The following is a 25704-nucleotide window of genomic DNA, read 5'->3' as shown; positions in this document are numbered from 1 at the left end:
TCTCTTCACTGGCCATTTTCAAATTAAGATTCAGTGTTTTTCTAAAAGACCTGATCTAGGAATGATTTTGGGGAAGTTCTCTGGCCTGTGTTATACAGGAGGACAGACTAGATGGTCACAGTGTCCCTTCTGGTCCTGGAATTGATGAATTTAGGAATCTACTGTTAAGATTAAACAATACTTTGCTGTAAGAAAGCTCCTGAAGGGCAGATTTGCAGGTGCTGAGCTCCGCGAGGCCTGCTGAGAAGTTCCAGGTGGCACATGGGGGCAGTAGCTCAAGACTTAGTGGGAGAATGGTGGGATTCCATCCCAGGACAGGTGAAGGCAAGTGGGCTAACCCCTGAGAGGGGTGCATTCAGTGAGACCAGAGAAAAGTCAAAGGTGCAGCTGGTCCTATAATCAGGACCTCATCGCCACATCTCCGTGCATTCCAGTCAGTGTAAAATTTTAATAACTGAGAATAAGTGTTCATAAAATGTCTTCTTCAAGCTTTGCCTTCTGAGCAATCTGAGTGAATTTGGCAACTTGCAGTCAGAATGAAATGTTCAAGTCTAAATTATAGAGGGGGCAAAAATAGGGCTTTATGGTGAAAGCTGACTGCCTGGAGAAGAAAAGGGCCAGGGTTTTACCGCATGACTTTATCTATGCGGCAGATCTGAGGAAAGAGGCTGATAAGTGGTTCATGTTGGTTTCAGTGTGGAAATGGGAGCATTATGCTTTAAATAGTGACTTCCACATTCTGTCTCTGGCATCAATATCAGCCCCAGTCTACCTCTAAAAGGAGGCAAAAGCTGCATTTTTAGGCCACTGAATCACTGATGCAGATTCTCATTGTCACAGTTCAAGGCAACTGCACCTGCATATCCCCCTCCGTGTTTGTGCAAGGGCACCCGTTCTCAGCTTCCAGATAGCCAGCCGTTGCCTTTCTGGGTGGAAACCCGCCTCTCTCTCTCTCCCTTCTATCCGTGGTATTCCCAGACTGCACAGTTCCCTGTCTTCACTGTGCATTTCCCAGCACAGGCAGTCTGCCTACCCAGGCCTGCTTGCTTTCTTTGCAGAGACTGACAACACAGTGACTGCTAGCACGCAATTCGATCTCAGTAAGCCTACTTTATTCTTAAGGTAAAAAGCATTACAGAGAAAACAAAACCAATAAAAGAACCTACATGTTTGCTAATAAGTTTACCAGGCATCACCCCATCGTCAGGGTTTCTTTGTGGTTACAAATCATCGGAGCTTCAGCTCAGAAGAAGCACATGGTCTTATGGGTAGGCTAAGTCCTTCCAATGCTCCCCTAAGGACTGGGGCCCTCCATGGCCCAGGGGTCCTGTCTGTGTGCTGGATCAGGAAGAAGGCTGTGAGTCCATTGAAAACCTAGGCTTTTATCCAAAAGTATTTTCTTTGTCTGTTGGAGAATCTAGTTGGAACTAGTATATGCATCTCTCTCCGGGGAGGGAGGCATCAAAGGCTGATACAGAGGAAAGAAATTAGCATCCCCTCTCCCTACTAGAGACTGGTACAAAATTGCACAATTGCATTTTTAATACAGTGTACACCGCTCCCTCCCCGAAGTATTAACCTTAATTCAATAAGGTTTGACTTACTTCAGTGAAGTTTTATAAGGGCAACTCAGGATATGACAGAGTATTGTCAGTCTGGCACACTCATGTCACAGAAATTGTGAAAATTAAGACTGTCATCCAGGAAATCTCTTCCTCCTAGATGCATTAGCTACTACCCAGAAGCCTCTGCAGATGCAATTACTGAGCATTAGTGTGGTCACCTGTCTGTGCATGCAAGCAGCTCTGCCTGTGTTCTGGTCACAAGAGATATTTGCCAGTCAAGAGTATCAAGTTGGTTCTGCAACCTCCATGGAGGATACTGGGCCCAATCCAATGCCAACTGACGCCAATTTCTGTTGACTTCAAGGGGCTTTGGATCAGGGCCGTCATCCTCCCTGGCACTGGGTAAGAGGTGTAACCCAGCTCCAGTAGATTAATTCTAAAAAGAACTTCAGGAAATTGCACAGTCGTTCTGTCATCCAGAATGGCCAGAGATTCATCTGTCAGCATGGAGCCGCTCAGGTGCGCACGTGCAAATGAATGCGCATCATTACAGAAATATTCACACCTTGCTGAGGAGACAGATGGAGGCAGTGATCTGGAAGCTATTGTACCAGCGTCAAGCACTGCAAATGAGGGCTCTCTCTGCAATCATGGTACTGTCAGCAGCGACGGATTTTTGTTTCATGTGGGGGCATGTGGCAAACATATGAGGAAAACTCCCTGGTTTGCATCGCTATATGCTTATGGGAGTCGATTTTGTTCTTTTGCTGTTTCTCCATATGATCACCATGTTGCTTTTCTTATCCATGGTATAGTTTGGCCTTTGCTGAGATTCCTGCTTCTCTGAAGGAGAGTCTTATGGCATTGCTCTCATTTCTGTTGTGTGGACTTAATGGACCAAAAATATATGTTTTCTAGTGGCAGAGGCTCATGCACGTCCAGGCAAAATGTACAGGAAAAACATTTTCTCATATAGGTTGGGTAAGTCAGTGCAGACAACATAACATTAAGAACCCATTTGAACACACAGAAGAGCAGAAGGGAGAAAGCGAAAAGAGAGAGAGTTGGGAGAATGTCTCCACAGGAGACAGAGGGACAAATGCATGCCACTGAAAACTGAAAATTAGGTCTGTCGTCTTGCCGTGCTGCAGCACACCTCTGTGGAGTTGTACAATAATGCCGACCTTGGCCAATCTAAGTTAGCGGGACTGTGCGCTGTTCTTCAGGAAAGCTAATCGGAATCTTCAGAACAGTCTTTTGCTCTTGGGCCAGTGAACTGCCACCATCCTGTGACGGCCTACAACGTGGAAAGCCACTCAAGAGCACTCCTGCCTGCTGATTAAGGAGGTAGGTTGATGGACTCCAGAAGGCGTCATCTCCTGGCCTAACCCACAAGAAGGATGGGGCTGCAGTAAAGGGGACAGAAGATAGATGGAGGAAGATGGGAAGTTCTCAAGGCACAAGCACTGCCCCTAAATACCCCAGTGGGTATGTTTCAAACCTAACATGACATTGACCCAGACAACATCAGATAGTAAAAACAGCTAGAATGAAATAAATGAAAGCTGCTGCCGGGATATATGTCAAAACAGACTTTCAAGGCGAGTCAGTTTTATTGTAAATTTGTAATTTTATGTAAATAGAAAATTAATTTGTGTAACTGATCAAAGGTTTAGATCTTTTGGAAAACATCCCACAAGATAAGCAGAAGATTTATGAATTTCCTTCATCGCATGTTTTTGGAGAAAGTTTTATTGGCCATGGAAAGCCCCCAAGAAAAATATTTAATTTAAAAAAACACCAATGTTAAGTTTATTTAGCTTAAATTCAGATACATGCTTTAACTCAACCTTTGGAGATATTGTTAAAGGGACCATCTTTTCCTCCTAAAATGAGAATACTGTCCAGCTAAAAGAAAGACAGAGGGGAAAAAACAGACACCACCATTGTTTAAAATCTGACCAAAATACAAAAGCAAAAAATATAATCATGCATAGTTAAGGCTGGAGGCGATGAAGAAGGCTTATTACTGTTAAGTGCTCTAAGCGTCTAGCATTAAGGTGATTATAAAAAAAGAAGATACAGTGATTGAAATTCAGTCTGTATCTTGCTCCATTGTGTCTCAGCAGTGTACGTGACATGTAAGATCTGCCAGTATCTCAAGCCCGCTGCAGTAGCTTGTATAGCATGATGGGTTAAAAATGGAGTAACCATATTATACTCCTCATGTGCTGTTTTCTTTTTCTTGTAAACAGTGAAGAATTGTGATGTGAATGAAAGAGAAATTGATAGCTCTGACTTGAGCCAGCGTACTCAGACCTACTGCAAGTAAATGCCAGCATCTCCTGTGCAATTCATCTCTCTGTGCACTTTAAGTGTGAGCTGTAATTTGGCTATTTTAAGGCCCCAGTACTGCAAGCTGCTTCATTCAGTGGCCGTGAAGACTAGCTTTCAAGATGAGGGCCTAACTTTGGCGTTCTGGCTTGTTTTCCTCCTCCGCTTTCCCCAAAAAAAGTTGGGTTAAATAACACTCTATCAATTTTTGGGAGTAGAGATTATTTATATTGTCTTCCCTGGGGGAATTCTGCACCAAAAATTCTGCTCACAGTATGTTAAAATTCTGCAAATTTTATTTGTCAAAATAACACTATATAATGATGCCAGTTTCATTTATTTGGGTAATTTATTTCAAAATACCTGTCAGCCAGTATATCTGTAACAATACAGACACACACAAAAATTCCCCCAGGAATAGAGTGTTAAAGAAACCTATGACAACCCAGTTCCTGCTTCTCTGCCCCACCCAGAGCCTAGCCGGGGGGAGGAGAGGGGAGACATTCACCCCCTACGCCCCCAGAGCCCATCTGTGCCACCCCTGGCCCAGACACTCACCCCCTACCCATCAGAGGCCAGCTGCAGGGCCCTCCCCTGCCAAGACACACACCCTCTCCCCCAAGCCCAGCTGAGGCCCAGACATTCTCACCCCTTTCCCTCCCCCCCTCCCCCCCCAGAGCCCAGCCGCAGCCCAGACACTCACAGACCCTACCCTCTTAGAGCCCAGGGATGCAGAGGGAGAGAAAGCCTGACGCTGGGTCCTGGGCTTGCACAGAGTTTCCTGTGCCATGCTGCCTCCTTCCTTCAGGGTGCGCTGGAAACTGCCCCTGCTGGGAACCCTCCAGTTCCCTCCCCCTCCCTCTGGCCTTGTCTTCTATTTGTGAGCTGGGCTCTGCTGGGTCCAGCGATCCCTAGTGGTGGCGGACATCTCTGCAGCTCATTTTTGTGGGGGGGAAAGGAAAATCTGCCCACCTAACATTAATTTCTGCAAAATTCTGCATTGCGCAATGGTTCTGCATTGCGCAGTGTCAGAAGGGGGTTGTGATGCAATGAAGTTTGGGAACCCCTGATCTACAATATTACTAATCTGTTACTAATATAGGGAGAAATTATTCCCAGTACAGCATTAGGCCTATTTACCACTTAAACTCTATTCTGAGAAGTTAATTAGGACTTCAGTGCTTTATAGGCCTTTTGCTGGACCAATGGGCATATTTCACCCATAACCAATAGGTGTTGAGGGTGCTTAGGGCTTTGCAGGACTAAGCATACATTACTGGATAATTTATTAATATATGTAAATAATTATTTCTGCACATAAAATTACAGATATGAAAGCAGAGGACATGGAGTACATGGAGGCCTCTCTCATACAGCCTGCTGCCAAACTGTATACTATTTTGAACCTGCAACCAGTGTTACACGTTAACATCTAGAAAATCAACCATCCACTTCTCTTGTACGCATGTCTCTGCGTTTTGAATCAAAAGTAGCAATTATAAGCACAGGAGTAACATGTAAAGCCAGGGATTAACCAACATACAGATAAAAGCCTGAGTCCTACACAAACTGAAGCAAAAATATAAAAAGTCCAAGTTTTCAGAATACACTGTCACCATCTGAATTTTGTCCCCCCCTCTCCCCCCCCCATTTACTTTTGCAATTTCTTTAATGCATTCATCCAAAAGGCCAAAACTCCCTCTGGCACTGAAATTGGGAATGTCTGTGACAACATGCCTCTCCACCCCCCGAAAAAAACCCTAGTCTGTTTGAAAAAGGAAGAGTGTATTCATAGCCCATGTCTTCCAAATAACTTTTCATGTCCCCAAAACGGTTGACTTCTCCTGACAAAGACAGGGGTATAATCAGGAGGAAATGAGGTCAAAGCACCCTCCTGTTCGATCTCACTGCTCCTTCTTGCAGCTTGTATCCGCTCTTTGCAGCTGCCAGCAAACTGGAAGGAAATCAGGAGGGTGCAGCCTCTTTGCCGACTCAGCAACATTTTGTTTTTAAACTGGGAGGCAAATCCCTTCATTCAGGCATCCTGGAGAGGGAAGGATCTGATCTCCAGGGCTTCCAGTGGCCACTATTCATGCCAGTTTTGATCCAACTTTATATGAAAGGCTGCAAGTCTTCATTTTTCTGTGGTTAGCTTTTTTCCCCCTCTAACCTAGCTTTCATCATTCCAACCCATGTTAGTTCTAAGTGGGAGGTTTTCTCCTCTGAGGCCATCAGTCCTTCTCCGTCTACCAACTGCTCACTTTTTCTCTCCTTCAGCTGGGGATTTTCATTCCGAGAATCCAGAGACGTATTCATGTCTTCATTTCCCTGCACAGTCATATCCAGGAGCTGAGGTTATCGTTCAGACCAGCACACTGCCGACTAGTCTCTGAGGATGTTGATGGCATTTGGAAGTTGCTTCATCACATTGTTTCTCCTTCAGCTTTCGCCAACAGCAGCCTGTCTCTCTCCAACCTCTGATTCTACCCACCTTAGCTGTCGCCTGTGGATGGTCATGCTCTTCTGACCCTACCAGTTGACAGACTGTACCTGAAAATGGTCAGGAAATGAAAAGAAAGTGACTCATTATGAAAACCACTCAATAACCAACTTGCTGCATTTTTTAGTCCATATTAATGAGGAAATAACACATCCCCTGAGCGTGCTAAAGATCCTTTAGGAAGGAACACGGTGGGTGTAGTGCAGGCAAGGAATATGCAAAACAAGAGAGTATTTATTTATTAGCCATGCTACAGAATGACTTGTGGCTCTGATGAATAAGGCTGGCTGATGGTGATGAATCTGTATTACAGTAGCCTCAACTGAGATCAGGGCCCCCTCCTGCAAACTGTACAAACACACTGGGAGAGATTGTCCCTGCCCTGAAGAACATATAATACAGACAGATGATGGGAGGGAACACAAAGGCACTGAGAGGGGAAGTGACTTGCCCAAGGCCACCCAGCAGTTCAGTGGCAGAGCCAGGACTAGAACCGACAGCTCTGGATTCCCAGTCTAGTGTCTTATCACTGCACCATGTGCTTCTGCAATGTAAGTTAGTTATTGTGGCATTCTTATGATCAGATGTATCAGATTTTCTGTGCAAACCGCAAAGGGTGGGGGCAGAAGGGGTGGAGGGGACAGAAAAAATGACTGTAAAACAACCAATTCTGCATTTTTGTGGGTAAAATAACGTGGAGCAAGTGAGCTTTTGTTGTGTGTATCTGAAGTTTGAGAGGCTTATTGTGAGCAAACAAAGGATCCGTGATGGAGTACTGTGACACGAACCACAACAGCAACAAAATAATCCACCATCGCCACCAACAATCAGCACCACAATTGCAAGAAGAATTCCAGCCAGTACATGCTGTTGAACAAATGTATTGTTTTGTAGCTTTAAATCGGGAGCGTTGCTTAGCACTGTGTGTTTAGGGCAAGGTTTTTTACAACCTGGCACCCGGTATTTGTAGATTCCTCAGCCTGTATCTCCTCTGAAGATACATGCATTGGGAGCTAGATGGTTTTTTTCCTATCCAAAGGGGGTAATGTCCCTTCTGAAATATACTGTAAGTAGGTCACTGCTGCTTTTATCTAACAGTGTTTCCTTTTTGCATTCTCTCACTGATGTACCTTCCTCTGATTCTCTGAGCTTCATGGGATCGTTGGCCAGCTGCAGTTTTACTCTGGCTAAAGAGAGTGCCAGCAATCAAGTTCCAAAGCAGGATTTGCTTCTTTGTGCTGCATATTCACCGAGTGCCATGTAAGGGAGCCTCAGAGGCAGCTCCTAGCCCGTGAGTCATCCGCAAGCGACCACATTCTTTCCGTAGCAGGCTGCCTTGACAAGCTTGGTCAGCCTCTTTAGAGGATGTTCACTAAATAATTCAGAAAGGCAACTTGATCTGACATCCATCTGGTTTAGGAGCCTGGTGACCTCACTGATGATTACCTGCCACTGCTACCACTCGCTGTGTAGTGTATTATTTTTTGCAGTCTAAAGAATAAACAATGTAACATGAATCCGCATTGATTGACAAAAAGAACAAGAGGACTTGTGGCACCTTAGAGACTAACAAATTTATTAGAGCATAAGCTTTCGTGAGCTACAGCCCACTTCATCGGATGCATAGAATGGAACATACAGTAAAAAGATATATATATATATACATACATACAGAGAAGGTGGAAGTTGCCATACAAACTGTAAGAGGCTAATTAATTAAGTAAATCAGTAATCAGTAAACTGAGCTGTTGAAAAAAGCTTGTGTACTTTTAAAATGACAGTTCCTACAGCTGTGGGGATGAATTTGTACAAATTAGTGACCATTATAGTCAGTTTTTCTGTCTTAACAACAGCAAAAAAGGATGTCACATTTCTTTGGCATAATTATTGCCCTTGCACTGCCTAATCTGGGAATGGGATTCGAAGTTCTGATGATAATAATTTCTCTTTTTTTAATTTCCGAATCCCGTCCCAAAGTTCTTCTCTGAACAAAATGGTAGCTCGGAGCAATAATCTCATCTGAGTGTTGGCAAGATCCATCTCCATAGTTGTAAAAGTCATTCAAGTGACCTTTATGAAACAAGCTCCGTTTGCTTGGCCAGCACCTTTCTCCTTAATGAAACACCCCTTTAAAATGCACAGTTTCGGTCATAAGAAACACAATTTGCCCTCTGGAGTTACTTGAACATGTGTGATGTTTTCACAGGCAGTAGAGCAGTTAATATGAAAGTGATGATTACAAACCCATTCAGCACCTTTCCAGAAGAGAAAAGTACATTTTCATGAGAAATTTGGAACCAAAACTTGAACAATCTCATCTGGTTTGTCTCAGACTAATAGTACTTCTTGTACAATAATTATTGTACTTGGAGAATACTTTGTCTCTCAAGTACTGGAGGAGGAAATCTGCCAGGAGTGAGGAGAAATATATGCCCTTCTATGATGCAAAGGTTTCTTCTTCTAAGCTAACCCCTAGGTTAGCTGCATGGCTATAAACATTTGTTTTATGGGGCTGTTACATGAGGTCACGACCTGCACCTTCATTGTAACACTGTGTGTCAACTAGCACCTAAAATCTTGGAATTCTGCATGTAATTGCTATTTCCAGCAGTATTTACTTACCAACATAAATAGTCAAACAAATAGGCCACAGAAGTTAGACTTGAGGAGTGGCAGGGCTAGAACAGGCTGACTGTGGGAGCTAAATTGTCAGCCCCAGCTTCTGATTATGCAAAGCCACTTTTGTAGGAGCAGCTGATGCTGCCCTCAAAACAAAACAAAACGGGGGTGTGACCATTCTGAGCACAATAAAAGACGGTTAGTTCAGGTGGATCATATCTGCTCGCTCTACCACCTGATTTGCAATGAAAATGGGAGTGATTCCTATGCATGAAAAATACCTGCAGGATTAGGGTTACCATATTTCAAGTTCCCAAATAGAGGACACTGCTGGGGGGAGGGGGAGCTGGGGAGGGAGTACAATTGGGGAGGTGCTGGAGGGAGTGTTTGGGGTGCTGGATGGGTCTGTGTGTACAGAGAGGGGTATTTGGGGGGTGCTGGACAGGGTACCTGCAGCCTCACACTCGAGCTGGGGGGCAGTGTCATGTTCCCTGTCACGGTGGCAGGGTGGCTGGCACAGGCCTGGGACGCAGAGCTAACCTGTCACTGCCTCCCTGCAGGCCTCTCCCCTCCCCAGGGCAAGGAGCAGGGGCTTAGCCCTGTCACCCCTCCCGGCCAGGCTCTGAGGCCCCGTGGCGGGGCAAGCAGACCGGCCAAGAGGCGCTTGGCAGCTCCGCTTACCTGTTGGGCTGGGCCAGGGCAGGCGGGATCCGGCAGCTGCAGGGGAAAGACCAATCCAGATGCAGAGATGGCCCCTTCTGAGCTTCAATGGCTGGAGCAGAAAAATCCTCCCAGACAGAGGAGAAAAAAGAGGTCATGTCCAGGAAAACCCAGATGTACGGTCACCCTAGGATCAGGTGCATGCGTGAGGCTGGGTGCATGCACTTAGGGGCAGAGCTAAAATCTCCTGCCAACACTTGTATGGAGTGCAATGCTCATTACCACGAGTCACTCCATTCAGAAGAGGAGTACTTGTGGCACCTTAGAGACTAACCAATTTATTTGAGCATGAGCTTTCATGAGCTACAGCTCACTTCATCGGATGCATACCGTGGAAACTGCAGCAGACTTTATATATACACAGAGAATATGAAACAATACTTCCTCCCACCCCACTGTCCTGCTGGTAATAGCTTATCTAAAGTGATCATCAGGTTGGGCCATTTCCAGCACAAATCCAGGTTTTCTCACCCTCCACCCCCCCCACACAAATTCACTCTCCTCCATTCAGAAGTGTGTGCATTTAGTGTCCCTAGCTCCTCAATAGTAAATACAGAAAAACTACAAGCTTTTTACTAATCTGTTTAATGAAAATTAGTGCTCACCAGGAGCTCTCATACAAATGGCATTTAATCTTTGAACTGAAGAGTCCCTGACATCTGCTGGGAGAGACAATCCAGGAAGTTTTTGGAGAGTGTCGGGGACATCTTCCTGGTGCAAGTGCTGGAGGAACCAAATTGGGGCCGTGCTCCTCTTGACCTGCTGCTCACAAACAGGGAAGAATTGGTAGGGGAAGTAAAAGTGGGTGGCAACCTGGGCAGCAGTGACCATGAGATGGTTGAGTTCAAGATCCTGACAAAAGGATGAAAGGAGAGCAGCAGAATACGGACCCAGGACTTCAGAAAAGCAGACTTTGGCTCCCTCAGGGAACTGATTGGCAGGATCCCCTGAGAGGCTAATATGATGGGGAAAAGAGTCCAGGAGAGCTGGCTCTATTTTAAAGAAATCTTATTGAAGGCACAGGAACAAACCATTCTGATGCACAGAAAGAATAGCAAATATGGCAGGCAACCAGCTTGGCTGAACAGAGAAATCTTCGGTGAGCTTAAACACAAAAAGGAAGCTTACAAGAAGTGGAAACTTGGACAGATGACTAGGGAGGAGTATAAAAATATTGCTCAAGCATGCAGGGGTGTAATCAGGAAGGCCAAAGCACAATTGGAATTACAGTTAGCAAGGGATGTGAAGAGTAACAAGTAGAGTTTCTACAGGTACGTTAGCAACCAGAAGGTGGTCAGGGAAAGTGTGGGACCCTTACTGAACGAGGGAGGCAACTTAGTAACGGATGATGTGGGAAAAGCTGCAGTAATCAATGATATTTTTGCAGACAAGGTCAGTTCCCTGACTGCTGCACTGGGCAATGCAATATGGGGAGGAGGTGAGCAGCCCTCAGTGGTGAAAGAACAGGTTAAGGACTATTTAGAAAAGCTGGACGTGCACAAGTCCATGGGGCTAGTTTAATGCATCCGAGGGTGCTGAGGGAGTTGGCTGATGTGATTGCAGAGCCATTGGCCATTATCTTTGAAAATTCATGGCGATAGGGGGAGGTCCCGGACGATTGGAGAAAGGCAAATATAGTGCCCATCTTTAAAAAAAGGAAGAAGGAGAACCTGGGGAACTACAGACCGGTCAGCCTCACTTCAGTCCCTGGCAAGGTCCTGGCAAGGTCCTGAAGGAATCCATTTTGAAGCCCCTGGAGGAGAGGAAGGTGATCAGGAACCGTCAACATGGATTCACCAAAGACAAGTCATGCCTGACCAACCTGATTGCCTGCTATGATGAGATAACTGGTTCTGTGGATATGGGGAAAGTGGTGGACGTGATATAGCTTGACTTTAGCAAAGCTTTTGATACAGTCTCCCGCAATATTCTTGTCGGCAAGTTAAAGAAGTGTGGATTGGATGAATGGACTATAAGATGGATAGAAAACTGGTTAAGTCGTCAGGCTTAACAGGTGGTGTTTAATGAGTCGATGTCTAGTTGGCAGCCGGTATCAAACGGAGTACCCCGGGGGTTGGTCCTGGGGCTGGTTTTGTTCAACATCTTCATTAATGATCTGGATGATGGGATGGATCGCACCATTAGCAAGTTTGCAGATGATACCAAGCTGGGGGGATAGGTAAATACGCTGGAGGGTAGGGATAGGGTCCAGGGTGCCCTAAACAAATTGGAGGATTGGGCCAAAAGAAATCTGATGAGGTTCAACAAGGGTAAGTGCAGAGTCCTGCACTGAGGATAAAAGAATCCCACGCACCGCTACAGGCTGGGGACCGACTGGCTAAGCGGCAGTTCAGCAGAAAAGGACCTGGGGATTACAGTGAACGAGAAGCTGGATATGAGTCAACAATGTGCCTCTGTTGCCAAGAAGGCTAACAGCATACTGGGCTGCATTAGGAGGAGCATGGCCAGCAGATCACGGGAAGTGATTATTCCCCTCTATTCAGCACTGGTGAGGCCACATCTGGAGTACTGTGTCCAGTTTTGGGGTCTCCGCTACAGAAGGGATGTGGACAAATTGGAGAGAGTCCAGCAGAGGGCAAGGAAAATGATTAGGGGGCTGGGGCTCATGACTTATGAGAAGAGGCTGAGAGAACTGGGCTTATTTAGTCTGCGGAAGAGAAGAATGAGGGGGGATTTGATAGCAGCCTTCAGCTACCTGAAGGGGGGTTCCAAAGAGGATGGAGCTTGGCTGTTCTCAGTGGTGGCAGATGACAGAACAAGAAGCAATGGTCTCAAGTTGCAGTAGGGGAGGTCTAGGTTGGATATTAGGAAACACTGTTTCACAAGGAGGGTGGTGAAGCACTGGAATAGGTTACCTAGGGAGGTGGTGGAATCTCCATCCTAGGAGGGTTTTAAGGCCTGACTTGACAAAGCCCTGTCTGGGATGATTTAGTGGTTTAGTGGGATGATTTAGTCCTGCTTTGAGCAGGGGTTGGACTTGATGACCTCCTGAGGTCTCTTCCGACCCTAATCTTCTGTCATTTTATGAAGCCCATTTTTACCTGCATGTAATGTGGTTTTAAAAGAATTTCCAAGGAAAATTGTTACAGTAAACAAGTATAATTTGTTTCTGCTTTAAATTATCAGTCTGTAAACAAACTTCATTTTGCTCTTTGCCCGGTGGAGTTTTGTCTCATTTACTACATATTTGAATTAACATATCCTGCATTAAAGATAAAATACGTCACTTGGGGGCCTTGGCAGGCAGACTGTTCAGGGCTTTACCAAATGCTTGTGCTATATCCACATTAACCATTCAGGATTGCGTTTACAGCCAGCCTGCCTATACAGTGATGAAAGCAGGAACAGACAAAATGTGGCTATTTAGTGGAAGTGTGTGTCAGGGGAGGTTGTTTTCTCTCCTACATACTCTGTTGAATTGTGTAATTTGAGGAGGGGGATAGAAACCTACCCAAATCCCTAGTGTATCCTTAGTAGAGCATTTGATACTGTTATTCTTTAATAGAATTGTATGGAGAACTGTAATAAACAAAGGGTTTCAGTTCCTTGAGTCTTGCTGAGCTGAGCTCAGCAGAGGACCTGGCAGAGGAGACAAAAATGGCTTAAAGACAACTTTGTGTTTCTCATCCCCCATTTACATACATACACCCCTCGGGAGAGCCAGGGGCCAGTTTGGAGCAGCCTCTGGGTTCTGCCTCTGTGAATGCAACTGCAGGATCAGAGCCTGATTCCTTGCTTTAGAGCATATAACTTACTATGTAGGGCCATGTGTTTGAACCAGTAATTTACATAGAATGATATTTTCTTTTGAAAAAATTGCTAATTCCATAAATATTTATTTCAGTAAGGTCTGGCCCAAAGGATCTCTCCTGAAGTCAGTGGAGTTATGTTGATTTAGGCCAGCTGAGGATCTGGCCCTTGGTATATTGAGTATAATCCCACATAATGAAACCAAATTTATATCACATAATAAAATCCATCGTATATGACATTGGAAACTCATCGCTAACTTACTCACCATTGCCAGTAGCAAGTACACCAAAATCCTGAGTCAGGCCCCCCAAAATCATGAGATTGGTCGAAAAGTAATACATTTTGGATTCTTTTTTATTTGCCTTCTGTTTTTTGCTTATAAGGGCCACAGTTTCAAGCTTTTGTCTTCACATATGAGGGCTAGAAACACCCTTTTTCCTCAATTGAACCTCAGATTCTGATGTAATCACATGACTCCAGGAGCTGGGCTTTAAGGAAAACACCAAATATTGTCAGTCTTGTGATGAAAGCCCAAGCGTTGACCACACTGTTTACTCTGTATGGTTTCTCTTCTTTTAAAACCATGGCGTGTGATGGGGATGCTCTTTCTCCATTGACTATGTGAGCTTATTCCTGTGGTCCAGAATATGTACCAGGGATATACACAAAAGATGAAAATCACATGACTCTCTGGGCCAGATAAGTACAGGTCATAAAATATGCACTAAATAAAATGCCACCTTAATAATAACGTGTATTACTCAGAATATTTAGCCCTGCTGGTGCATATATGCTGTGTCTAAGATTAGTGGGGCATCATAGGAAATTAGTGGGGAATAAAATTAAGAGGGCATTGAAAGTTAGGAGAAAAATAAATTGTTATGAACTATAAAATTGGTCTCTTTAATAGCCTGCTGTAATATTAGATAATGGGGTAGAACAGCTTAAATGGGATGCAGTGACTCAAGTTGGATTGTAAATTGAGATTTGGTCAGCAACAAATAAGATCATAGGTCTAGAAGGATAATTGGTATCTTCAAACCATTCAGTTTTGATTGTGGGTAGCTAGACAACTGTTTGTAATATACACGTGAGCCAGATAAAAGGATTTTCTTGTCTTTTTCTAAACAGCCTGCAGGGATTATTGATTGGTAAGAACAGCCTGATTTACATGTAAATAAATTATAGACACTGGCCAATGACAATTTGAACTGTCCAGATGCAATGACTTTGACTTGCTGACATCACTGCTTCATTAGCATGCAGGAGATGAGAGCACTGCAACAGTAAAGATTCAGGCTCCGCTACCAAGCTGGCAATTATTCTCGATGGGCTACATATTTCCTTGTTAATGTCTTGTGCTTTGGAGAGCAAATGGAATATACTCTGGCTGCCTCTAAGGGTCATTTACCAAAGCCAACATTGTGGGGTCTGCTGAAAGCATTTGGATGGCTGGAAGAGGAGATGGTAGGGGAAAACCAAAACGACCAAGCTGGAATTCTGAGGAAGGCAATGTAAGCTACAAAGCCCATCCAGACACAGGGCAAAAATCACACTTTTCCCCGCTAATGGTTCCTACAGCACATTTTCGTTCAAGCAACAGTGTGTTTTGTGTGTGTCTCTTCTAAAAGGCTTCCACAAAAGCCTGCTGCTCATTTCAAGAAGGCTCCTACCAGTGTGTGCCATGCAGTTTTGAGAACGAAAACAAGATGTTTTATCACACTGCAGTGCTGTCTGTGTTCTTGGTAGCAGCATACCCCAGGAAAGTAAACTGTAAAAACTAACATAGCAGAACAATTGAGCGGATTTCCACCCCCTCCTCCTCTCCCCTCTCCCCCCACCACCACCAGACTGGCATAATCATTGGTGAGATTAGGTAAGAAATGACCTTTTATTAGCAACTTGTATTTTGTTATGTATTTTTTGAGAGAAGCTGAAGCCTATGCTGGGGGGCAGAGGGGATAGGCACCTATGCTGTGTGTACATGTAGTGATGTGATAACTTTGCTGATTTACTGTTATTGGTACCCATTAGAGAATTTTTTTAAACCTTGCTGTTCTTGCTGTTTGTGAATGAAAAAGGTTAATTGTTAAATTGAAGTTTACAGCTGCAGGAAGTCAAAGATAAATGCTTCAGCTTCCATAACATGTTTTTTATTTTAAAAATAATTATGAAAGGTTTTAAATAGAAATACATGCTGATCTCTCATTGGTAAATTCAGCTTCAGGAAGTCTGGAACCATTGGGTATTTTAAGCAAATTGTATACAGTACAGGTTTCTAGATGATGACATTACAATTAGGGTTATTTGTTTTATTATTTTACTGACATAATTTTGAAAACAGTTTTCAAATATTAATCATACTGCACCTTTGTTATACTGCCAGAGTACCTACTCTGTAGTTTGAGCTAGCCCTTATACCAGGAAGTTATATTTTCTAATGGAATTTTCTTTTAGTGGATTCTTCTTTATATTCCTTTGAGCGGCCATATGTGACATAGACGTGACCTGTGACCATGTAAAGATTTTAATCCAGTTACTCTTTGTTTTGTTGCCATGATTCCTGGGCTATACTAAAGACTGATTGAACCTTTATGAACCATTGAGGATTAACGTTGGACAGAATAATGCCAGAATAATTATTCACACCAGATGCAGTGTCATTCTTTTAGTTTTTAGCTCTGTTGCCTTGTACCTTACCCTACCCATTTTTATTCAGTGATTATTTTCACCTACTGTGTGAGTGCTTAAATGTCTGACCTCAGTGTGTTCTATTTATAAGGGTACTGACTTGAATCTGTGGCGAAGATTTATTCAGTAAACTGTCTGCAGTTAACAAGATTATATTTTGCTTCGTGTTTCAATCTTCTCCTGTAGTTTGTTTTAAACAACTTTATTGTACTTAACAAAATGAAATGGCTTAGCTTGTTTCCTTCAGACAGTACAGTATTTGCCAGTGTTAACCAACATGCACAAAAACCATTCTGCTGGTGACGGCATTCACAGATGGGTCAGTAATTCTGGTAAGCCTCAACTTTGAAATAATTACGATATTTCCAAGTGTGACATTGCTTATAATATTTCTGAGTATTTTGTCTGAGTATTTTGTCCAGGATATGTTAAAAGGGAACCATGTTTACTGTCTACTACTACACATCAAAGGCTGTAAATATCCTTTTAAAGCAAAAACAGCACCATGAAGACGTCATAGTGAAACAGCTTTAATTTAAAATAGAATCGACAGAGTTCATTATAAAAAATGAAACCTAGAATGTGATGGTACACAAGGTACACAATGAAATAACTGTGGAGAGGTCAATTGTTCTGTAAATTTACAAATAAAGGACAGCATATGCTACCAAGGCCACAGTTGTCTGTCTGGAGCTCAGTAAGAGCTGTGTTCAGTTAGAAATTAAAGTATAAACCCTGGTAGAATCAAACGCTGTGAAGCAATCTTCTCCCTTATTTAGGAGATATAAAGAAATCCTTTGAGACTGGTCTACAGCGCTGTATCTTGCTGAGCTGGAAAGCAACAGAATGGTGTAATTAAAAATGTCAAAAGATAACCTACGGTACAGTGCAAGCTTTTCAAGGGACACTGATGTTTTAACAACTGAGAGCTCTCTTGGGCAGAGGGCTGCGGAATTAAAACGAGAATGGGCGTTTAGTAAAGGATTTTGCTGAGTCTTCATTATGCAAGTCTGGTTCTCACAGTGCACTTGGAATGATGTTTGTAGAACCCAGACAATGGTGTGTTTGGAGTTGCCATTATGCATTTGAAAGGGTCTGTTCAGTTCATGAAAAGGTTAGGAATCGTGTTTTTGCTGCCATAGGGGAAGCTTCAGGAGTGTTGCCAATCACAAGTGTTCAAAACTCATGAGTCAGGCCCCTGAAAAATCATGAGATTTAAACAATAATAATACCGGTAGTGGGTGAAATCTTGGCTCCGTTGAAGTCAGTGGGAGTTTTGCCATTGATTTCACCAGGACTAGGATTTCAGACCATGATTTTCTTGGGAAGTGCGGTGCGGGGGTATTCGCCTTCTGGATTTGAGCCTTTCAGGATCACATTTTCAAGCTCTTCTCCACAATTTGAGGGCTAAAAAATGGTTGTCATGTAATCACCTGATTCCAGAAGCTGGGGCTTTAAGAAAACACTAAATGGTATGAGATTAGTGCTAAAATTGTGAGTTGACAACCTGCCTCTGCTGTGGTAGTTTATATATATTTTTTTCCATGAGAAAGGACGGGCCCCCACAAACCATGTGTCTTCTGGACTGGCTGGACTGGGATTCAGGAAACCTGGGTTCTATTCTTGTCTCTGCCTCTGGCCTGCTGAGTGACTTTTTTCAGAGTAACAGCCGTGTTAGTCTGTATTCGCAAAAAGAAAAGGAGTACTTGTGGCACCTTAGAGACTAACCAATTTATTTGAGCATAAGCTTTCGTGAGCTACAGCTCACTTCGTCGGATGCATCCGACGAGGTGAGCTGTAGCTCACAAAAGCTTATGCTCAAATAAATTGGTTAGTCTCTAAGGTGCCACAAGTATTCCTTTTCTTTTTGAGTGACTTTGCATACATCAGTTTGCCTCCCCGTGCCTGAGTTTCCCTACCTGTAAATGAGAGACAATGATATGTAATGTCCTTTGCAAGTTGTTTTGAGGTCTATGGATGAAAAGTGCCGTGTAAAAGCTACATATTTATCATTATTACAAGTTCCTCATCATTATCCAGCATATACGTCATACTTATTGTCACAATTTGACTCCTGGGTGTAAGAACAAATCAGAACATTCCTATTCTGAACTCACTCCGCAGTGGTGTACAAGATTACACAAGGTCCGGGGTCCTGCAGAATCAGGTCTTGAGCTTTCGTACATTCATGGGTTTTATTCTTGGTTCTGCTCCAGTAGCGTAGGAGAGGCTGTAAACAAGGCACAAATGGTCCCAGTACATAAAGGGCTTCCCCAGACTCTGTGCTCCAACTGTTCTTGGCTAGGAGACTGTAAGTAGCAGAACATAAATCAAGGCAGCCTTGAGGCTGCTTTAATATGTGCCAGGGACTGTGCAGTCCCCCAGTAAGTTTTAGAATCCAGGGGAGCACAATGGTAGTTTAAAGATAACTTTGCCCCCAGCCTTCTCTGTTCTAGTGCTCAGCTGAGGAGTAGAGCAGTGAGGGACTCCTGTCTCTTTCATCCTTTGCATGAATTGAAAGGCCTAATTCACAGTGAGGACAAGCTAACTGGAACATCATTTCACATTGTCAGTTTCAGCCATTAACATTGATTTAAAAGGGGGACAATTTATTTTTTCTCCTTTCCATAAAATAAATCACAGGTGAAGGGATTTTACTGAATCTTTTTCTTTTTTTAAAATAATAATTTGTGATCTGAGACCAAGCAAGGAGAATTTCAGCCAGAAAGGGGAATTTTTCAGAGAGTTATCAATACCTCGAAAGGAAGTTATAATTAATCTTGGCAAAATTCAATTTTTATTTTTATAATGTTGACAACTACTATCAATGTTTCTATTTAAACCTTTTTTTATTTTTACAGATTTACATTTTCACAGTTGTGCAAAATTATGGGGTTTAAGCATTTTTTTTCTCTTTGTATCCATTTCAATTTTCCCAGTTGTGGGAAATATTGAGGGGCATCATAGATGATGAGATTCAAAAGTTAACCCTTAATAACCATTAAAACACAAATTGTCAACATCACATGTCAAAATATACAAAGTAAATATCTGTAAATGCTAATAAGGTCTCAAACAGCACTTTTCTTTCGTTGCCTACCTGTAAACGGCGGTTATTGTCGATGGAAATATTTTTTTCCTTGGTTTGTGTGTGTACGACGAAATTGATGTTTCCCAACATTTACCAATAAAAATCATACAGTCTAGTTATAATGAAAGACTTCACATAAGCTCAGCTATAACATAAGCTGCTGTTGCCCCTATAAAAGTCCCAGGGAATTAAATCCAGGGAACATGAAGGGTATGTCTTACATCCCCAAACCAAGGACATTTAAAGTTTACAGTGAAAATACAGCCTGTCACTTGCCATCCTGCTTTGTTTTTCCTAGGAAGAGAAGGGCACCCCATGAAATGCAAATCCTATCTTGGGATGTGCAGCTACGCATGATCTATGGTAGCCATTACAATTATTCATATTACCGGGATGCTTTTTCCTTCTGTTAGTATTTTAAGATATAGATGATGGTGCTTTTCATCTGTTAGGCTAACGGCATAACTTCCCTGTGGTGCACTGCAGTTGCTTTGCCATCAAATTCTGGACCTACAACATCCATCACTCCACAGTAGGGGGCACAAAGTGAATTTCGCAGCATGAAGGCAATCTCACCACCCCTGGCATCTGATGTAGGGAATTAAGGCTTTAGTGCTCCAGCCCACAGATAATGCCCAGCTGCCACACTGGCCCCTTGTCAGTGGCTGGTGCAAGTTATAACTTCAGGGGCTGGCCTAGGGCACAGCTGGCCCAGGACCAGCTGAGTGTAAAGGTTGCTTAGAACATCCTGGTACCCCCATGTCCTAAGCTGCCCTGGGTGCTCCTCTGCCATAGCTGATTGTCTTAGAATAATAGAATCATAGAAGATTAGGGTTGGAAGAGACCTCAGGAGGTCATCTAGTCCAATCCCCTGCTCAAAGCAGGACCAACACCAACTAAATCATCCCAGCCAAGGTTTTGTCAAGCCAGGCCTTAAAAACCTCTCAGGATGGAGATTCCACCACCTCCCTAGGTGACGCAGTCCAGTGCTTCACCACCCGTTGTTGCATATTTCTGTTGTGCTAGTACCAGATTTTTGAGCTTGCTTTTCATGATGGCAATCAGTGTGCATGCGTCATGGTGGCCACCAAAGCAAAATGAACCCCACTGTGAAGGGTTACCATTTAAGGCCTCAGCCATGCAAAACTCGTTAGAGGACACAGTGGTTGCAATCATAAGGTGTCCTCTGGACTTCATTGGGAGTCCTCACAGTGGTAAGCAACTCCTCATGCGAGTAAACACTCTGCCAAGTAGTGTCTGCAGGAGTCTGTTTGTAACCAACAAGCTGCACGCTGCATGACAATTGTACTGATTGTTACCAAGCTTCAAAATGGTTCCATGCTGCATATTTCACACTGTCCTCTGTCACTCTGCCTGAGCAAACCGAAAAAGCTTGTTCAACTGCCTTCAGCGGTTATTGGGTAATTCAAAAATGATCATGTCTGAATATGTGTGTTTTGAGGGGCTGCAGGGTGGTTTGGCACGGGAAGTGTTTGCCCATTTTTCCCCCTAAATCAAATTCCTTGTTTCATGAGCACTCAGTGCTATGAAAACCACAACTTGCTGGCTGCTTCTGCAACTCGAATTTCCTAAAGCAGAGGAGTGGCAGCTTTCCTTCTGCTTCCTTGTTCGGGAAGACTCAAGATACTTTGCAGAAAAATACTCTTGCTCTATACCATTTACAACCCAGTTATACAAATGAACAATGGTACATGTTTGTTAGCTCTTTCTTCTACTGAGAGATAGTGTCATACTAATGAGCAACTGAAGGATGTGTGAAGTCAAAGAAATGTTTTGTACAAAAACGACCTGCTTTGTAGCTGAAGTCTGTGGTCACTTTGGAGCTCCCAGCAGAGTGGTGGGTAAGAGTTGAGAGTTTGGTACAAAGCACAGTGTCAGAATGCAGTTGGAAAAGATTGGAGTGGGGGATCAGGAGGGATCCAACATTTCTGGTCGGCAGGACTCCGGGTCAATGTATGGTTCAAGCTGGCAGCTCTTCTTTTGATCTCTCACATGATACTCCGAGGCAGATTATATTGTTCAGCCATTTAAAAATCCTATTTCCGTCTTTGCTCTTTAACAATGCAGCACATATTTTGTACCAGATCACTATAGGAACCACTGCAAAAGTGCCTATAAAGACATACGGAAAGAGTTTGTGCTCATTAGAGAGATCATACAATTCGCTCACATAAAATGTTATTCAGGGACCCAAACTGCAACTGTTTAGAGCAAAATAATCTCTCTGGGCTTTGATGTAGCTGAATTTTAGAGCGGTGAAGTTGGAAGTATCCTGGATTGACACAGGTGAACCTGAAGGTGCATTAGGGCAATGCAATGGCTTTTCATAGACTTGAAGTTGATGGCATGCTGGAGTTTGAACACCCAGCCTCTATTTACCACTTGATTTCCAAGGGTAATTACTCTATTTGATAGAACAAGGAGTAATGGTCTCAAGTTGCAGTGTGGGAGGTTTAGGTTGGATATTAGGAAAAACTTTTTCACTAGGAGGGTGGTGAAGCACTGGAATGCGTTACCTAGGGAAGTGGTAGAATCTCCTTCCTTAGAGGTTTTAAGGTCAGGCTTAACAAAGCCTGGCTGGGATGATTTAGTTGTGGATTAAGTCCTACTTTGAGCAGGGGGTTGAACTAGATGACCTTCTGAGGTCCCTTCCAACCCTGATATTGTATGATTCTGTGTCAATATCCAGGGGATGGTTTGCTTTCAGCTCTGTGGATTGAACTGCCAGGTTCAGTTGTGAAACCTGTTGCCATCCACAACTGCAGGGTTAATGCAGCAATATTCAAAATCCCTCTGTCTGCAGTGTCAAGAGCAACTGCAATGGTAATTCTTGGCACTGTGTTTCCACTGGGCAACCTGCCACCCCCCAGCTCCTTTCTTGGCATTTCTGTGTCAGTCCCTGATACTTCAGAATCTTTCGTTCCAGAAGGGTACTGAGGAGCACCTTTGTACTTTATGGTGACCACAGTGTGGGATCTGGCCTCAGGTTGGCTATGCTAATCTCTTAAATGCCATACATTGATTTTTGTTTTGCTCTCCTGGTAGGTCTTATGTATGAATCTTCCTCAGTCTCTCTGCCATAAACTGTTGCAACTTTAGACCTCCATATTTGACAGATCATTTCTATGCAGCCAGGCCAGGCTACAGACAGGAAATTTCACTGGGCACAACCCAAAGGGTGGTGGTTGTTTTTTAATATTACTCAAGTTGCTTAAACAAAGACATATGGAGTGAGGTACTAACCCCAGCAGAACATCCCTTACATCGGTTTATTTAGAGGTTTCTCGGTTGCTCCTGTCAATATCCGGGTGCAATGTTACAAGCACAGACAATAATAAAATCCTTGTCGAAAAAGACATTAGAACAGAACCAGCTGCAGCTCAGAAACCACAGACAGGGCTTGCAGCATGCGCCATATCCAGCACTGGACCTACAAAGAGATGTGAGTTCCAAAGCCCAACGACTTTGCCCTCTGCCCTCTCTCATTTAATTCAGGAGGGCTAGTAGCTGGAGCATCTGTTAGGGACTAGGATGTAGGTAGTCTTGCCTACTGGTCAAAGCAGGAGTCAGGTCTAGTGGGTGGAACAGGCATCCAGGGTGAGGAACGAAGCCAAGGGTCAGCCCCAGAGTCAACTGCCAGTTACTAGAGCCAGGGCTCAAGCCAAGAGTCGGAACCAGGAAACAAAGCTAAGGGTCGGAGCCAAGGGTCAAGCCAGAGTCAAGGGTCAGTAGTTGGACACCAGGGTTAGAGCCAGGACTGGTCACTGAGGATTGGAGGCAAGGATCAAGCATGGAGCAGGAGCGTGGTGGGAACAGGAGCAAAGGCGGGGGTAAGGCAGGAACCGAGCAGGAACCAGGAACAGGGTTGGGAGCAGTAGTCAGGCACAAGCAGGGTCCAATGCAGCCACAACAGGAAACCACCCAGTTACTCAGACAAACTTCCTGTTCCTCCTCCTGGCTTAAATAGCATAGTTGGACCAGTTGGGGGAGCTGGGTGATCCTCCAATCAGAGCACCCGTGGTTGGGGCTATAGCCCTGGTAGCTTTCCAGGTCATCTGGTTTCAGTAGCCATTGTGTGGATGCCCGGCTGTGGCAGCTGTCTGGGACTTCCTAGGCCTGGGTTCAAGAGCCGGGACATCACAGCACCTTGGAGGAAGGCAACTACCATAGTTTCACACAGGGAGAGAGGCAGCCTCTAAAGCAGAGCCATTTAGAGCTCTTCAGTTCAAACCAACACCTTAAACTTCCCTTGGAAATCAAGCGGCAGCCAGTGTAATGCGCTGTCTGCTGAAAGGCTCCTTAGCCAGCGGACTGCCGCATTCTATAATTGGCCGTGATTTCTGAATAGCTTGAAGGCATAGCCTCCAGGAAGGCTCGTTGTGGTAACCCAATCTCAAGGTGACAAAGACATGGGTAACCACAGCGAGGGCCACATCAGGAAAAAAAGAATTCAACTTTGTGCCAAGGACTGCAACTGCTGCTACCAGGATCTGCAGAGATAGCTGGGGTGTGGACATAAACATGGATGTTTCTCCCAGCTGTATTATCCGCCCCAACACAACATTTCAGACTTGTCTTAGCCACTTAGTCCTCATCTGTGTCGCAATCATCCATACTTTAAAGCAGCATGGTCTAGGAGTGGGAGTCAGGAAACAGGGTTGCTCTTTCTTGCTCTGTCACTGGTGTGCTGCGTGACCTTGGGGAAGTCACGGTCCTTCTCTGTGCCTCAGTTTCCCCATGTGGAAAAGGAGAGAGTGATGATTACTCTGCTTTGTAAAATGCTGTGGCTGCAAGTGCTATACAACAGCTAATTATGTTAATTTTTTAGCCTCAGTGAATTATTCCTTCTCCTGGCAGGGTCAGAAGAGACGGACACATGCTGAGGACACCATCCCTCCTAATTCCTGATTAGCTCCCCTAATGGTTCCATAATCGTGTTCAGCAGGAGGGGTAACAGAACTGGACCCTAAGAAACCATGCCTGAGAAATGTGCATTGGATCAGGCAGCTTTCCAGTAATCTTTCATGGTACACTGACTAATGTAACATGGCTCAGAGTTTCCTGACAATCAAAATCATTGTCCAATACTGCAAAAGATCATGAACTCATGCATATGTCAAGCAGCCTAGATGCAAAAAAGCACCCCACTAATTTTGCAAAATGTAGTTGATTGGAACTCAGCTGTAATTTTTGTTCAGAAACCAGAGAATTGGCTTTAAAGGGATTACAAAATCTCACATATTAATATGCACACAAATGTATGCAGATCCTTTATTAAACAGATGGCACAACCATCTCTTCTCCTTACACTATGAATCAAATAGGAGCAAAGCCGGTAGCTTGTGCTACGAGTCAGGAAATTGTTGCACGTTCTCCTGGTAATGAAGTTTCTGTCTGATACGATTTACTGAATTCAGTCCCACAAGAGACAACAGAGGAAGGAGAAGCAATGCCAGGAATGCTGAGTGTTCCTGATCTGTCCCTTTTCCAGCCTAACTGATGTTAGCATCTCTGCCTTGACAATAAATCTTGCCTTGATTGTTGCTGCTGCTTCCATTTTAGACAAGATCAGACTCGTACATTCCATGCATAGGGTGATCCAGTGCGGTAGGATTTACTGAAGGCTGGAGTCAAAATATAGAATGCTTATGCCCTACTGTATCCACTAGGTGTCAGCCTGCTGCCCCCACACCTCTCCTCTGCTTTGTGAAGTACAACAGGATTCCACCTGCAGAAATGTAACAACCGTGAGGAGGTTTGCGGTCCCCCGTAATGGCTAGAACAGAGGGACCCTGACTTTTATTCCTGGCTTGGACTGATATTGCCTTAAGCAAGTCACATGCTTTATCATTCAGGTCTCAGTTTAGCAGTCTGCAGAATGGGTATTGTAATAAGGGTCTGACACACAGGAGTGCTGGCAAGCGTTACAGGACAAGGGTCGATCTCCATTGACCCCAGCAGCTAATCATAGCACACGTAGGATAATCGCAGATCTGTTCACCAGGGTGTTGTGTAGCTTTATTGATTTATGGCTGCAGAATCGTTGCAACATGTCATTACGATAATGCAGGAGATGGAAAAACGTGGCTAGCGGGGGCCTGCTTGCAATCATTACACATTCACAGCTGTTCCTTAATTAAAGATGGTAAACAGCAGAATACAGGAGTGAAAAAGACCTAAAGAGAGTGGCACGTTCCACAGCTGGGATCTCTGATATTTCATTAAAGGTGACCTGCAAAGAGAAACCAGAGTTAAGGACAGATTTCTATGCTGAATACCTCTAGTGATCAGAGGCTGTGTGTTGGAGACAGGAAGGAATCCAATAGAGAAATCAATTTTAACATAAATGGTCAAAATTAGTTTCCCCATCTCCAAAACCCTCTAGCTGC

The 25704-nt window shown here is 44.0% G+C and overlaps 1 protein-coding gene across 3 annotated transcripts in view; it reads left to right on the top strand.

Annotated features, from left to right (window-relative positions):
* The window catches only part of PRICKLE2 (prickle planar cell polarity protein 2), a 202258-nt gene that overhangs the window by 113115 nt on the left and 63439 nt on the right, over positions 1-25704 (top strand). The window contains exon 1 of one of the 3 annotated variants that reach the window (XM_084634185.1): positions 14792-15388. The exons of the other annotated variants lie outside the window; for them this stretch is intronic. The gene's annotated coding sequence lies outside the window, so the exon portion shown is untranslated. Of the gene's footprint in view, positions 1-14791; positions 15389-25704 lie in introns of those variants that run through there. 3 annotated transcript variants of the gene reach the window in all.

This window comes from Lepidochelys olivacea (genome assembly GCF_965140295.1).
Source record: "Lepidochelys olivacea isolate rLepOli2 genome assembly, chromosome: 7".
Lineage (NCBI taxonomy): Eukaryota > Metazoa > Chordata > Testudines > Cheloniidae > Lepidochelys > Lepidochelys olivacea.
Note: the sequence above shows the minus strand (reverse complement) of the source record. Positions and strands in the feature narration are given on the sequence as shown.